Source organism: Aedes albopictus, chromosome 2 (assembly GCF_035046485.1).
Source record: "Aedes albopictus strain Foshan chromosome 2, AalbF5, whole genome shotgun sequence".
In the NCBI taxonomy this organism is placed as follows: domain Eukaryota; kingdom Metazoa; phylum Arthropoda; class Insecta; order Diptera; family Culicidae; genus Aedes; species Aedes albopictus.
In genome coordinates this window covers 133,733,872-133,750,693 of record NC_085137.1, presented here as the reverse complement: position 1 = coordinate 133,750,693, position 16,822 = coordinate 133,733,872, and the positions used below count along the sequence as shown (strand labels likewise).

At 38.9% G+C, this 16,822-nt stretch overlaps 1 protein-coding gene across 13 annotated transcripts in view; it reads left to right on the top strand.

Annotated features, from left to right (window-relative positions):
• Positions 1-3,648: 3,648 nt before the first annotated feature.
• LOC109417673 (polypeptide N-acetylgalactosaminyltransferase 5) overlaps positions 3,649-16,822 on the top strand; it is a 452,742-nt gene continuing 439,568 nt past the window's right edge. For 2 of the 13 annotated variants that reach the window (XM_029853443.2, XM_029853438.2), the window contains exon 1: positions 3,649-3,872. The gene's annotated coding sequence lies outside the window, so the exon portion shown is untranslated. Of the gene's footprint in view, positions 4,190-6,841; positions 7,324-16,822 lie in introns of those variants that run through there. The other 11 variants (XM_062850470.1, XM_062850460.1, XM_062850468.1 and 8 more) reach the window with 10 other exon arrangements.

The window sequence follows — 16,822 nt, the reverse complement described above, 5'->3', positions numbered from 1 at the left end:
CTTTACATTCATCGGAAAAATTGTAGAATGTAGATCCACAGACAAGCAGACGTAACACTTAGAACAAATTCCCTTAAGGACAAACGTCTTGAAATCCCCTGTTGAAGCGGGAAACTTCAAACGCACACATCTAAATAAGCAAGTTTCACACAACAGTGCTATTCTGTTCTTTCTCACTTGTTAGAAGCTTAAAATAAGAAGATCAGGTGCGCTGGTTTTGTTTACGAAGAGATTTGTGCCCTCGAAATCGTGAGTAGGTGCCAAAGTCGGCCATTGTGGCGGCCATTTCGGGATTCTGTCCTTAAAAGTCATCGCTTAGTTACATTATCACCTGCTAGTGATGATATTGCACAAAGCACTGAGCTTTGTAATATCGTCAACAGCAGGCGTTAGTGTAAAACGGCAATCGCGAACAAAAACGATGAGCGCATCTGGTTGTGAAAGTAGCAGCTGCGGAGATTTAAAATGATCGTTAAAACCGTGGGCGATGGAAATTCCATCAGTGTTACGTATGTTTGTCTGTGGTAGATCTATCAATTCTGAGTAAGATTGCTGAAGACAGTTTTTATGTAGCTTCAAAATTGGTTGATCTAGAGATTTTTTCTGTTGCTTAGGGTGGTTCAAGAAATACCGGTTTTCTGGCTTTAACATTTTCAGTTTCATTTTTCCATCAAAGTCGTTCAAGAAACACTTTTAGGGCATTTGAAAACGTGTCGTTTCGTGCACGGAGATGGTCGTTATCTCTTTTGGCTTATTAGTTACAGGCGTTTTTCTTTAAAAATCATAATTAACCCTCGAGCAGTCGCGTCTTTGACTACCTGCAACGGCGCCACGCTCACGCTGTGTACCATAAGCGTGCATTTTTCATGGTGCGTGTACTCAGTACACGACGCGACCGCTCCGGGTTAATTAAAAAGGTGTTTTTACGGGTTTGGGCGAAGATAAAAAATATGTTTTGCCATTGAATGCTGGCAAAGAAAGAGAAGAAATATTGTATTAAAACATATCAAAAAAATAGAGGGGTGTTATTTTTGAAACTCCAGAAACAAAAATTGTAGAAAAGTGCCTGTTTTTTTTCTAGAAAGACATCAATTGGCTTTCAAGGGCAAAACAAAACATACTGTTACCCATCTTTGTTTCGGTAGCGCAACTACCGAACTGATGATGTTTTTCCTTCTTTTACATACCTATCAACATAATCTGTTGGGGGAATTATTTTATTTTTCCTACTTACAACCCACATCCGACAATTTTTTTAAGTGGGAATGGTAGAACTTTCAATTCCCTCGGTCGCACGTACATTAGTTTTTGCATTTTGTTCCACCATTTCCGTAAAAAATGAGATCCGGCTTGTGCAAGTGAGGAGTTGAGGTTGGAATTGTAGGATATTCTAGGTTAGATTTGCTATCCACTTCGCCTGAACGAAAATAATGAATTTCTTTCCAATGTTTTGAAACCCCGAACGAATTTGACATTGCTTTCGGGAAGCATCATCACGACGACGACAACACTCCCAAGCGGTCGAATCGTCATTTTGGGGGCGAATATCTTTGGAACGGAATGGCGTAGCAACATTCTCCGCACACGAAAATGTGTATTTTTGAAAGCTCCAAAGAATGGTTTTTGACGACTTTGATGAGAAAGTTGAAACAAAAAAGTTAAAGCACAAACAAACAGACGTAACATTTGCAAAATTTCCATCGACCACGCTTTTAACGATCATTTTAAATCTTTATAGTTGTGGCTTTCACAACTAGAGTCGCGCGCATAGTTTTTCTTTGGGTTTGACGTTTCACACTAGCGCCTTCTAATGACGATATTGCACAACGCAATGTTTCGTGAATCATTTCCATCAGGTGATGGTAGTGTCTTGGGTAGTGTGAACTTGGCGATGGATTTTTACGAAAATTGTTTTGTTCTAGGTGTTACGTCTGGTTAAAGCGTTTAAACTGTTTTGACCAAATTTGGAGCATTTTCCCATAGCATTCATAGGGTGACGCTAGAAGAAATCTGTAATCTGTTTTTTTTTTCAATTTCTCATCAAAGTCGCCAGAGAACCACTTTTAGAGCTTCCAAAAACATACATTTTTGAACGCGGAGAAGGTTGTTACGTCATTCCGTTCAAAAGATTATGATGATTTCCTATAATGATTTGCATGATATGAGTTGTGTATCAACCCCTATGTAAATTTAGTAAAAAGCAGGGTAAAATGGAAATATTTCTGATTTCAAGTGCTCATGCGCTCATGCTCATGCTTCTGTATCTGTTCTTCGCGAAAAAAAGCTCCCATTGTCAGATTAACCCTTCAGGCGCCATCAAGCAACCGAAACTGCACGGTGCTCGCGCTGTATACGACGAGCGAGGTTTTTTGGTAGTGTTGTACTTTTTAAACAGCGCGCGCCCTGAGGGGTTAAGGAAATTATTGTCGTCGCGGTTGAAACCCGAAGTTTCTCCAAAGATAAATTCTCCACACCCGACAATCGAATTTTCTTAAAATCCATTGTGAAACCTAACGTAAACCTGCGCTGGACAGCGGACCTGGCCCTCTATCAAGCGCACTGTGCCCGACGTACGTCCGACACACGGTTCAGGAGAAAAACCGATTTTCGCGTGTCAAAAATTCCGATTTTCAACTGCACGAACAATATTCTCTTTTTTTTTAAGAACAGCTGTACCGTTCACCCTTAACTCATTGCAATTAAAACCAGGCCCCTGACACGGCCTATATCAATGCATTGGAATCATGGTAGACAGGATGTCCTGGGCGCTAGTAAATAGCGCCCACTGTCAAATGCGAAAACATCAACAATTTTTTGTTTAACATTTATTTTGGTTTGTTGATCAGTTTTTGGAATCATTTTTTCCACCTCTTATGATCACAAAACACTTCAAACTCGCTTTAATATTAATGTACGGTAAGAGGAGCATGCGATTAGTTGAATAAAGCAACTCAACAAACACGCATTGTAAATGTGATTTCGTGTGTGGCTCACAACATTAAACAAAAGCTGCGTTTGTTGATTACACGCTCGTTTCAATTTGCACGAATATGAGTATAAGACAGTTAGATGTTGGCTACACACTAAGATTCAGATGTTCCAGCTCAGTAATTTTTTCACTGAGTTCAGTATTTTTTCCATCTTTTTACTGAGTTTTCAACAGCAGATTTATTTCGGTACACTCGGTAATCGTTTTTACCGTTCACCAGTAACGATATTTACCGTGCTTCAGTAACTTTTGACAGTTTGTGAGCTGAGCTCGGTAACTCATTTACAGAATATCCGCAAAATAAATAACCGAGCGTACCGAGTTAAATCTGCTGTTGAGAACTCAGTAAAAAGATGGGGAAAATACCGAGCTGATCTTAGTGTGTACGATAAATTTCATTGATGCCAGGGGCCTGATTAACCCTTATGTGGCCGACAGGGTACCCGGGTACCCAGCACCCATTTAAAATACACGGTGTAGAAAAAAGAAAAAAGTTTGTCGGACACATAACGGTTAAAACCAAAACAAAAACCCCTCGTCGAATCACTCACAGCAAAATCTGCCAGCACCGAAACGTCACCGCGCACAGCTGTCAAATTTTGACAGTCGCCGTCGTCGTCGCATAAAACTGCCAGCATCAACACGACTGCGGTTTATGTTGTGCTGTTGGGTGGCTTTCGTCGTTCCTCTCCTCACATAAATAGTGGCCGTCCGAGTGTACGGAAGGTTTTTCCGAATCTGTCGTCGGTTGTTCGTGTGTTCCGTGCGTTGTTCCCGAGCGTTTTGGAATCAGTCCGCGCGATAAGAGACTACTTCCGGAGTGATTTCGTAGATTTCGGTGGCTACGTGGAATTATCAATATCAATCTGTGCTTGTGTTTTGTGTGAGTACCTACGGGGATTTTGGGGAAGATTCCCTCTGGTGAAAAGTGGCCCAAGGGGCAAAAACATGCAGCAACTTCCAATCGCCATCGTCGTCGTCGTCGTATTTGGCGTGTAGCTTGTTTTATTGACACGGTGTCAGTCGTCCATCGCCGCAGCAGCAGCAGCACGACGAAACCGATTCCAGCGAAGGAAGTTGGTATGTGTTTCAAGGTGCTTCGGTCGTGATACCACTGAACAGCGCGTGTATAAGGGGAAGGGGTGCTGCTACTGGGTTACTTCTTCTGGGTGGCTGCGAGACATCGGTTTAATAAATCAGGTGAAGGTTTTGGGTTCGGAACTAGAAAGTTGTTCTAAAAACAGAATAAGAATGGGTGACTCTGTGTGGAATCGATTCCGGGGCTCACGGGTCGTCGTGTTCCATGAAGATAGTGTTGAAAGCGAGCCAAAAGGAGAAGAGAAGTGCTATTTTTGGGGAATTTACCGTACAAAAGCATAAGACAAGAAACATCACATTAGCCGTCGTGGAGCACCCACGTATTCCCACCATAGCCTACTACACAGAGATGTTCGGGTTTTTTTTTTGGATTGGGGAAAGGGAGGCTGTGCGCTGCGCTGGCTGCTTGGATGCCAGGGATGCCATATGTGGAGACATGGCTTCAGATCAAAATTTCTAGAGAAGTTAAATCGTAATTGGCTTGGATTCTTACAGAATCCTGAAGAAGGATTCCTTCAGAATCCTGAAGAAGGACTTCTTTAGAATCCTGAAGAAGGATTTCTTCAGAATCCTGGAGAAGGATTTCTTTAGAATCCTGAAGAAGGATTCCTTCAGAATCCTGAAGAAGGATTCCTTCAGAATCCTGAAGAAGGATTCCTTCAGAATCCTGAATAAGGATTCCTTCAGAATCCTGAATAAGGATTCCTTCAGAATCCTGAAGAAGGATTCCTTCAGAATCCTGAAGAAGGATTCCTTCAGAATCCTGAAGAAGGATTCCTTCAGAATCCTGAAGAAGGATTCCTTCAGAATCCTGAAGAAGGATTCCTTCAGAATCCTGAAGGATTCCTTCAGAATCCTGAATAAGGATTCCTTCAGAATCCTGAATAAGGATTCCTTCAGAATCCTGAAGAAGGATTCCTTCAGAATCCTGAAGAAGGATTCCTTCAGAATCCTGAAGGATTCCTTCAGAATCCTGAAGAAGGATTCCTTCAGAATCCTGAAGAAGGATTCCTTCAGAATCCTGAAGAAGGATTTCTTCAGAATCCTAAAAGAGGATTCCTTCATAATTCTGAAGGAGAATTACTAATTCTCCTTCAGAATTCTAGGGGAGGATTCCTTCAGAATCCTAAAGGAGGATTCCATCAGAATCCTTAAGGAGGATTCCTTCAGAATCCTGAAGGAGAATTCCTACAGAATCCTGAAAAAGGATTCCTTCAGAATTTTGAAGACGAATTCCTTCAGCATCCTGAAGGAGGATTCCTTCAGAATCCTGAAGGAGGATTCCTTCGGAATCCTGAAGGAGAATTCAGGAGGATACCCTCAGAATCCTAAAGGCGGATTCCATCAGAATCCTAAAGGAGGATTCCCTCAGAATCCTGAAGAAGAATTCCTTCAGAATCCTGAAAGAGGATTTCTTCAGAATCATAAAGGAGGATTTCTCAGAATCCTAAAGGAGGATTCCTTCAGAATCCTGAAGGAGGATTCCCTCACAATCTTGAGGAAGGTTTCCTAGAGAACCTCAAGGAGGATTTTCCCAGAATCCTGTAGAAGATTTCCTACATATTCCTGTAACATAATTCCTACAGAATCCTGAAACAGGATTCCAACAGAATCCCGAAGTTGGATTCCTGCAGATTTCCGAAGTTGCATTCCAACAAAATCCTAAAGGAGGATTCTTTCAGAATCCTGAAGGAGGATTCTTTTAGCATCCTGAAGGAAGATTCTTTCAGAATCCTGAAGGAGGATTCCTTCAGAATCCTGAAGGAGGATTCTTTCAGAATCCTGAAGGAGGATTCTTTTAGAATCCTGAAGAAGGATTCTTTCAGAATCCTGAAGGAGGATTCTTTCAGAATCCTGAAGGAGGATTCTTTCAGAATCCTGAAAAAGGATTCTTTCAGAATCCTGAAGAAGGATTCTTTCAGAATCCTGAAGAAGGATACTTTCAGAATCCTGAAGGAGGATTCTTTCAGAATCCTGAAGGAGGATTCTTTCAGAATCCTGGAGGAGGATTCTTTCAGAATCCTGGAGGAGGATTCTTTCAGAATCCTGAAGGAGGATTCCTACAGAATCCTGAAGAAGGATTCCTTCAGAAACCTAAAGGAGGATTTCTTCAGAATCCTAAAGGAGGATGCTTTCAGAATCCTGAAGGAGGATTCTTTCAGAATACTGAAGTAGGATTCTCTCAGAATCCCGAAGGAGGATTCTTTCAGAATCCTGAAGGAGGATTCTTTCAGAATCCTGAAGGAGGATTTTTTCAGAATCCTGAAGGAGGATTTTTTCAGAATCCTGAAGGAGGATTCTTTCAGAATCCTGAACGAGGATTCTTTCAAAATCCTTGAGGAGGATTCTTTCAGAATCTTGAAGGAGGATTCTTTCAATATCCTGAAGGAGGATTCTTTCAATATCCTGAAGGAGGATTCTTTCAGAATCCTGAAGAAGGATTCCTTCAGAATCCTGAACGAGGATTCCTTCAGAATCCTGAACGAGAATTCCTTCCGAATCGTGAACGAGGATTCCTTCCGAATCCTGAACGAGGATTCCTTCCGAATCCTGAACGAGGATTCCTTCCGAATCCTGAACGAGGCTTCCTTTCGAATCCTGAACGAGGCTTCCTTCCGAATCCTGAACGAGGATTCCTTCAGAATCCTGAAGGAGGATTCTTTCCGAATCCTGAAGGAAGATTCCTTCAGAATCCTGAAGGAGGATTCTTTCCGAATCCTGAAGGAAGATTCCATCAGAATCCTGAAGGAGGATTCCATCAGAATCCTGAAGGAGGATTCCTATAGAATCCTGGAGACCAATTCAGTATGGGCAGACACATGTGCAACACATTAAAAAATCACCTGGCAACTCTGGCAGATTGCTGTTTGCTGATGGGGCTATTCGCTGGAAATACCGAACCGACACGACGATCAAAACGGATGATAGTTGTTGTTGAATGCGAACGCGAAGCCGCATGATGATAATTCTGTGTGCTATTTATTTTCTTCTTTCTCACTAAAACCACCACCATCATTCAGCAGCAGCAGAGAAATAATAAACCATACATTGTACACACTGAAGAAACAACGAAAGGTGTCGGAATCGGAAGGAGGGCGAAGTGGTCAGTGCTCCGTTTTGTGGTCAATCAAAGACACCCATGTTGTGGTGGTGGGGGGAAGACCTAAGCCGGAAGAGGTGCTAATTGGCTCGAAAAAAAAAGTGGAATCTCCTTTTTACAAGAAAGTGCTTATCGGGTTAGTGTTGATTGCGCATTAGTAGGATCCATCGGTGGTGCGTGCGTGTGAAGAAAGACGGGAAAGACGGAGACCCTGAGTTGCGCGTCCAGCCGTAAGTGTGCTACAACAATCATCATTCGCAGTGTCTGTCTGTGCGAGGCCGGCCCCAGACTTCGACTCTGGCTTAGTAGTTGTGTGCGATGGTAAGTGTTTTGCTTTTGTTAGGGATCATCATCATTGCTATTGCTGGTGGGGATTGGGAGCCATTATCTCATTCTGATAATTTGGGCGAAGAGAATAAACTGGGCTGGACGGTCGGTCTGGCTGGCACACCGGATGCCCATCATGAGTGGCGTAACGCAACTGGGTTCATTTCAAGATTATGATTGACTTAGAGGGATTCGATATGGGATTGCACTTTGAATTCAGATACATATCAACAGTGTTTTGTAGATTTCTTTGATCTTGATGGTTGAAGACACACAGCAATTATTGTAAAAATGCCCAAATTTGTATGTTGCCTTTATCACTTTCATCCAAAGTTCTTGTTTTATTGCGTATGTATTGTACTGTTAATATGGTCTATGCCTTGTGCTTGGGCGAATTGACATATAAATATTGTGATTAATTGTCAAGTTTCTGCTTTTATGCTATTTTTTTCAAAATTTTCGCCAAATCCACTAGAATTATGAATGTTTTATTATGAGTTTATCTGGTTGGATATTTTCCAACAATTCCTCCAAGTGTTCGATCATGAACTCCTTCAGGATATGCACCAAGCACTTCTACAGAAATTCCTGCAACATTTCCTCCAGAAATATCTACAAAAGTTCCTTCATTGGTTGTTTGTGGAGCTCCTTCAGCAGTTTCTTAAAAAAAGCTTGCATTGAGGCCATCTGTGCTTTCTCCAAAAATTATTTCATTGTCAGTTCTAGACATTCCATCTAGAATATCTTCAGGAATATCTGTTAAAATATTTTCAGCAATTCCTTCGGTATTTCTTTTAGGATCTTGTTAGAAATTTTCAAAAGATATCATAAAGAAATTTCTAGAGAAACTACTGAAGAATTTCTCGGAGGAATTTTTGGAAGAATATTCAAGAAAAACTTCTGGAGCGCTTTTCTGGAAAAATCCAGAGTGTTCCTAAAGGAACATTGAAAAAAAAACTATTGGAGAGATGTGAATATCAATTCTGGAAGAATTCTCAAAAGACAACATAGATAGAGGAATCATGGATGGAAATCTTTCTGGAGAAATTGTGGAAGGTGTTCCTAGCAATCATGGAAGAATTCTAAATGAAACTACGAGAAGCATTCTTGAACTCCTGGAATATTCTCTAATGCAACCCCTAGAAGAATCCCTAATATAGCACTTGGAGAAATTGCTGAAGCAAGTTATAGATGAATTCCTGAAGTATCTGATGAAGAAATCCCTAAAGAATCCTTAAGGGATCTTAGAAAAAATAGCAAAATCCATGAAGGAACTTTTCCTAGAAAAATCCCTAAAAGAATCTCTCCTGTTGCCATCTCTGAAGTATTTCCTTCTCAAGGTTTTTCTGAGGGGACTCATAAAAAATGCTGGATGAATCGCTGATAAAACTCTTGGATAAATCACTGAACTCGTCTTGAAATTCTTGAAAGAACTCCTCTTGGACCAATCTCTGACGAAACTCCTAGCAACTTCCCTGACGGAACTCCTCCAGGAGGAATCTTTAAAAGAACTGCTTAAGGGATCCCTAAAGTATTTTTTCCAAATCCCTAGAGGGACCTCAAGGACCCTAGAGGGCCATTTCTAAAAGAACTCATCCAGAAAATATCCTAAAGTAACTCCTGACGTATGCCGACATTTCAACCCGCCGCCGTCGTCAGTAAAGTTGACCCGGCGTGCCGCTGTTCATATTTTTCCACGCCGGAACAAAATTTTCCATGTCGATGAGAAAACGACAAAGATTTTGTTTTCTTGCCAGCACTTTACAAACCGCCTGTTTAGACCTAACTTCTTAGCGAACTTCTTTTATAAATCTTAACGGATTATCAACATAGTTCTAGGCGGTATTCTTATGAGGAACGAACCCATTATCCTACATACTTTTGGCATATCTTTGGAAGATTTTTATGGCATTTACGTATGACATTCTTGGAGGACTTCCGTCCATATTCCTGGTGGCTTCTTTACTATTCCCTCGGCAGATTTCCGTTTAAACTCCCGTTAGCCTAATGGTTGAGGCTTTGAACTGCCCATCTGATCACGGAAAATTCGATTCCCGATCGTACTGAATATTCATTATAATAAGGAGATTTTTTCAGGAATTCTTCTAAAGGAATCTCCAGAAATTTCACTAAGAATTTTTCTAGAATTCCTTCCACGCTTAAGAAATTCCTTCATGGATTATTTCAAAATTTTACCGGGGATTCTTTCAGAAAACCATCCACGGATTCCAGACTTTCTTTCAGCGAAAATCAAGAGTCTAAAAGAATATTTATCCAGGATTTTCTTCAAAACATCGTCCAAATATTCTAATAATAATATTTTTAGGGATGCTATCTTAAGGCACCAGCAATTTTTTAACAAATATCTCCTGAGTTCCCTTTAAAATTTTTCTAGAGATTTCTTTATAAATTTCTCCAGAGATTCCTCCATAACTTTTCCTAAGAATTTCTATAGATTCCTTCTAAAACTGCACCATTGATAAGAAAGTCTATAAAATACGCAACGTAAAAAATGTCCATTTTCAACTCCCGTCCCCCCTATGCTGCACTTTTTGTATGGGGCCTCTGAGATTTGTTGTAACACACACAGATTTGTTGGTCGTCACACTTTGATGAACTCCCCCAAAGCGTGGCTCAATTTACAGGCGTTTCCCCTTCAGAAATAACTCTAGGAATTCCTTCATAAAGTAATAAAAAGATTCTTTCAGGAATTCCTCCATCGGTTCCTACCAAAATTCATTCAGAGATTCTTCAATAAACTTCTCCAAGGCTTCGAATAAATGTAAAAAGTTTTGTACCTTTAATTCCGCCCTCTTTTGCTTTTCCTTTGACAGATTCGCGTATTTCGACTACCGCTTGTAATCTTCCTCAGTGTCAGTTATCCACAAGATTACAAGTAGTAGTCGAAATACGCGTCTCTGTCAAAGGATAAGCAAAAGAGGGCGGAATCAAACGGTGCACAACTGATAACACTCATTCGGGTATTCTGCTTGGAGGGTTCGAAAAGTCGGTACAAGATTCTTCAAGGCTCCAAGCAGGTATTCCTCCAGAGATTTTGGCAGAAATTCATACAGAGATTCCTTCTGAAGTTCCTCCAGATATTCCTTCATGAAATTTCTCTGAAATTCAAAAATTTCTCTAGAAACAATCCGTAGAAACTTCTATAGAGAATCTTTTGATAATTTCTCATCGAATTTTTCTATTATACTTAAACATTTAAGTAATTCTCTAGGCATTCTTTCAGGGATTCCTTAAAAAAACGTTCATGATTCCTTCAGAAATATTTTCCGAGACGCTTTCAGTGGTTTAGGATTTTGTCCATGAATGTCAGTAAGGGATTTTATCAGAAATTCTTCCATATTTTTTTTTTCAATAATTCAACCAGAGATTTTCTCAAAAATTCTTCAGCGATTCTTTCGGAAACTCTTCCAAGAGCTGCTCCAGGAATCCTTTGGAATATTTCGTCAGAAGTTACTGAAAAAAATTCTAGATGTGTCTATTTGGAACTGCTCCTGCGGTTCCTTTAGAAATATTTCCTGCGATTCCTTCGGAGATTCCTCCAGGAATTCTTTACGATATTTCGTCATGGATTTTACAGACATACTTCATGAAAATATCACAAAAAAAACGCAGACATTTTTCCTGGATTCCCTAAAGAAATTTCTAAAGGAAATCCTGGAGATTTCAAGAAAAAAATGATAATTTCCTGAAGAGATTTCTGAACAAAATTTTCTGAAGCAATTTCTGAATACCTGGAAGACTTCCTTCAGATGGCTCTGGAGGAGTTCCTCGAAGAATGTTATAAGAAACTTGTGGAGGAATTCAAGGAAAATTTTCTGGAAGAGTTTCTGAAAAAAAAACCCTTAAGAGATTTCTTCAGCACACCCTTGAAGAATTTTTGAAGTAAACCCCTGAAAAAAAATCTGGAGAAAATAATTTCTGCAGGAATCCGTGCAGAAACTGCAGATCAAGGTACTGGAGGGAATCCTGGAGGATGTTAAGATGCACACCCTGGAAGAACGACCGGAGATATTTCTTGCAAATAAATTCTAATACCTTCAGACAAAGTGGACAAAAATCCTTGAAACATTTTCTGAAATAATCTCTAGATGAATTTTCGGTGAAAACCCAGCAGAATTTTAAAACAAATCTTGAGGAACTCTTGAAAGAATTACTAAAATATATGTTTAAATTGAATTTTTCAATAGAATCTTTGAAGGAATGCCTGGGAATCTGAAGAATGCTCTGCAGTAATTCCAAAAAGAATTTGATTGCCTGAGAGAATCTCCGGAGGAATTCCAGAAAGCAACCTCTCGAGAAGCACCAACAAAAATTTCAGAAAGAATCCCTTAATAAATGAATTTCTGAAGCATTTGCTAGAGGAATTTTTGGATGAATATCCGGAGGAACCTCTGGAGAATTTCTTGCAAGAATCTCTTGAGGAATTACTGAAATAGTAACTGGAGTAAACTTTGATGTAACTTCAGAAGGATTCGCTAGAGAAACTCCTCTTCAATTTGTTAAGGAATTTATGCAGAAATTGATATTTTTTAAGGAATGGCTGGATGAATATCCGGAAAAACGCCGGGAGGAATGTTTAGATGATTTTCTGGAGAAATTTCTAGGGGAATTCCTGAACAAATCTCTGTAGGAAATTCCAAAGAAGTTCCTGGAGGTATCTTTAGTGGAATTCCTGCTGAAATCATAGAAAGAGTTCCTGTAATAATTTCCGGGAAAATCTTAAAACATATATCACCCAGGACTTTCACCGGAACAACCTTTTGTACAATATTCTTTGAGAAATTATTGGAGAAATTTCTAAAGGAATTTCTAAGCAGACTCTAGTTTTATCAACCCTCTAATACCCAACCCCGCCTTTAGACGGGGTATAGTTTGAGCATTTTTGTAATTTTTGTTTCGTGGAAAATCAATTTTTTTTTATATTTTTGGTTGATATTCGGGACGGTTTTGTAAATCTCAAAATGGTTTTTGGTGTATTTTAAGGCGTATTTTCATGAGTTTTCAAAACATTGAAAAATTGATGTTTTATTCACTTTTTAGAAGTCATTGTTTATTTTGTATTGAATCGCTACAATTAACATATTTTAAATTTTTCCCAAATCATTATATCCTAGTTTAATAGTTTAAGGGAATCGAATACACTCTAAAATTATTTTCCTTAAAATTACACGGAAAATAAAATTTTCTATAAAAAAAATTAAAAAAAAATATTTCAACAATAATCATAAAATCTCAAAATGTTTTCATCTCAAAAAATCCGTACCCCAAATTGGCTTCCAGGAAACATAAAAGTGTGGGGATGTTTAAAAATAAAAATTAGAAAAATCAAAAACTGAAGTTCACGAAATCGAGAATTAAAAAGAATCATCTTCCAAAACATGTTTAAATCGATTTTAGATGACGAAAAATGACATTTAGATCAAAATCAAAACTTTGGGTATTAGAGGGTTAAACAAACGTGAATTTTGAGCTGCCAGACGTTAGCAGCATAGAGCATTCCAATTTGAATGATATTTTTGTTTCATGCCCTGGATTTCATGAATCATTTACTTTTTCATCAACACACAACCATTTTTCCTTACCTAACTTTTGAAAAAGGCATATGAAAAATACCTAATATTCTTATTCAAAAAAATATAACTAAAAAACAGTTTGTTGGGTTGAAATGATGTCTTCGAAGGTGTTTAAGTATATTTGAAGGATTTTTAGAAAAAAAATACACTGAAAGTAATATTCATCTCGGATCTATGTTAGATGTCATATATTTGTTTAGCAATATTCTTCACCTAACTTTTGTGTGTATGCAAAAAAACCTAATTATCTTGTTTTAAAAATATAACTGGAAAACAGTTTATTGGAAATTGTAATGATGTCTTCGAAGAAGGATATTTAAAGGATTTTATAAAAAATACACTGTGAGTAATATCCATCGCGGATCTATGATAGATGTCATATAATTTCACCTTACCCTTCGTTTTTCTATATTTTTCCTGCAGAAAGCTGACTTCTAGCCTTAAAATTTGCCAAGTAGCCCAATTTTATTTTCCATCGGTTTCCATAACAAGCAAAAGGAAACAATTTTTGAGATTTTTGATATCAAAAATGGATTTTACTTACGTACAGATTCCTATGAAAAAAAACTATGTTTTTTCCAACATCTAACCATACAGTTACGCACAGCAATTTCAAAAAATCAAAAGAAAAATATCGAGAAATGTATGGGACCTTGTGAAATGTTATTTGAGATTTTTTTACTGTTTAACAGTTTTTATCAAAAAAAAAAAGGATCAATTATTTTTTAGATATATGAATTTTCAGACAGTCTCGAATAACTTTTAACAAGGTTCATTTTTTTTAATACGCTGTAACTTAAGTATGGTTGAATGTATGAAAAAACATATACAGGGTGACTGGTAATTCGTGTTACACCCGAAAGGAGGTGAAAGTAGACCATATTTGCAGCAAAAAAATTGTTCTACAGGTAGGTCCGGAAATCACTGCTAAGTGAGTTATTCAAAAATTAGTGTTATTAAATTACCCCATCTTTAAACATCTCTAACTCAGAAACTATGAACCGTATAATCAATCTTAGCGCATGGATAGAAAGCTTAAAGCTTTGTCTTTGAATGTTCTTTAGACAGGTAATTGATAAAAAGTCATTTAAGTGCAGAAATTTTGACTTTTATGTAAAAAGTGCCTAAAAATGTACCCCCTTTTCACATTTTGATAGTTTACTCGTGAAAAACGTGATAAATGTGAGAAATGTTCTTCTACAAAACATTCATTTTTTGATACGCTACCAAACTGTCCTTTGGTGCAACATTGTATCTTTCATAGTTTTGTCACAATCTTGAATTCAAAATTTTGTGAAATAAATCAATGTTTTTATTGCAATACTGTCTGGCAACCCTACACGTTTGCTTACTGTTGGTCGTCGTGCGCATGGCAACGAAGTCCAGCGTCGCGGCGGCGGTCATCGTTTGACAGAGCCAACAGTGAACGGCAAATTGCGCGCAATGTTTATGAATCAATCTCAAGGCATCCTTTTCTTTGGGTGAAGATTCAATTCGCCTAGATCCATACACCCACTCACTGGTGGAATTTAGCGAGATCATACCGCTGGGTGGCACCGTTTAAGGGATATTCAAACCTACGGGCTGAGACTGGGTCCGGGCCGGGGCCGCGACCAAGACTCGCTTCGTTCTCACTGCACACAATGCTCACCGGGCTATAGCGCCTGCGCACCAGCAATTTATGTTGCGTGAACGCACGCACAGTATGAAGCGGTTGTCATTTATGTTTTGTTTTTGTTTCTGCGCACTTTCTCCAGTGTGTTTGATGTACATTCATCCAGAACTTTCTTTTGTAATTTCTACAGGAATCTGGGATTCCTCCAGCTTTTTTTTTATGATTTCCCTTGGAGTACTTTCTGGGACTCTCCCGTAGTTCTTTCTGGAAAACCTCTAATGAGATTCTTCTAGGAATCCTTCCTGGTATTTCTCCAGCTACTCCGTCTGGGTTTTTGTCCTTGAGTTCTACTAAAATTTCTTCTGGGATACTTTCAAGAACTGGTTTAGAATTTTTCTCCAGAAATTCCTCCAGGAGTAGCTTCCCACAGTTTATTTATTTTCAGTTCAACGGAAAGCTCTCCTGAAGTTCCTAAAAGTGAGTCCAGGAGCTCCCCAGGCATTCCTCCAGGGCACCCCCAAAAAATACTAAGGGAATTTCTTTAGAATTAGCCCAAGAATTCCTCCAGCATTTGTCGTAGAATCACCCTAGGATTTTACTGGGAATTTCTCCATTATAACTCTGGAAATTAATGCAGGAGTTCTCCAGCAATAATGCATGCTTCTCTTCAGGATTTTCCCCGAAAATTATTGAAGCACTCAAGGGATTTCTCCAGAAATTCCTGCATTAATACCACCAGGACTTCCTCAAGGGATTCCTCCAAAAAATCCTCCACGATGTCAACTAAAAATTCTTCCAGTAGTTCTTCCAGGAATAACTCCAGAAATTCATCTCGAAATTCCTACAGGAATTTCTCTTCAGGAATTGTGGAAGGGATTTCATCAGGAATTCTTCCAGGGATTTCACAAGACAATTTTTCAATAAATTGCTCCAAGACTTTCTTTAAGAATTCCTGCAAGGATTTATCTAGGAATTCCTCTGACGATTCCTCTAGATTTTTTTCCACGGTGCCCCCCCAAGAATTCTTCCAGTTATTCCTCCATGAGTTCCTGCAGGAATTCATCCCGAAATTCAACCAGGAAATCCTGCAGGGATTCCTCCAGGAATCCTACCATAAATTCCTCCTGTAATTGCTGCAGGAGATTCTCTAGAGGTTCCTCCAAGGAATTCCTCTAGAATTCCTTCCAGAATTTCTCCCAGGAAATCATCAAGAAATTCCTTCAGTAATTCCTCACAGAATTCCTCTAGGAATTTCTACAGGGATTTCTTCAAAAATTTCTCCAGAAAGTACTCCAGGCATTTCTCCAAGAATTACTTCATGAATTTCTCCATAAATTATTCCAGGAATTCCTCCAGAAATTACTTCAGGTACTACTCCAGGAGTTCCTCCAAGAATTCCACCGGAAATTCTTCAAGGAATACCTCCAGAAATTCCATCAGGTATTTTTCCAGGAAGTCTTCTTGGAAATACTTCAGGCATAACTCCAACAATTTCTCCGTGAGTTACTCCAGGTATTCCTACAGGATTCTTACAGATGTTTATCCAGGAACTACTGCAACATGTCCTCCAATTTTTTTTCCAGGAATTCCTCCAGTGATTCCTTCATAAATTTCTCCAGCAAATGCTCCAGAAAATTCTTTAGAGATTCCTTCAGAATTCCTTCCTGTATTTCCTGCAGGAAATCGTCCGGAAATTTCGCCAGTGATTCCTTTAATAAATCTTCTATGGATTCCTCCAGGAGTTCGTACATAATATCCTCCAGAAATTCTTCCAGCCATTCCTCCAGAAAACACTCCAGGAATTCCTCTAAGAATTTCGCCAGTGATTTTTTTTCGTCCAGAAATTTCGCCAGTGATTCCTTTAATAAATCTTCTAGGGATTCCCCCAGGAATTCCTACAGAATATCCACCATCAATCCCTCCAGGCATTCCTCCAGGAATTCCTACAGAAAATACTCCAGGAATTCCTCCCCAAGAATTCTTTTAAGATTTCAATCAAGAATCCGTTCAAAATTTTTTCCAAGAATTCCTACATAAATTCCTGGATGACATCCTACCTTGAGGAATTACTGGAGTGATTCCTGGAGGAATTCTTGGAG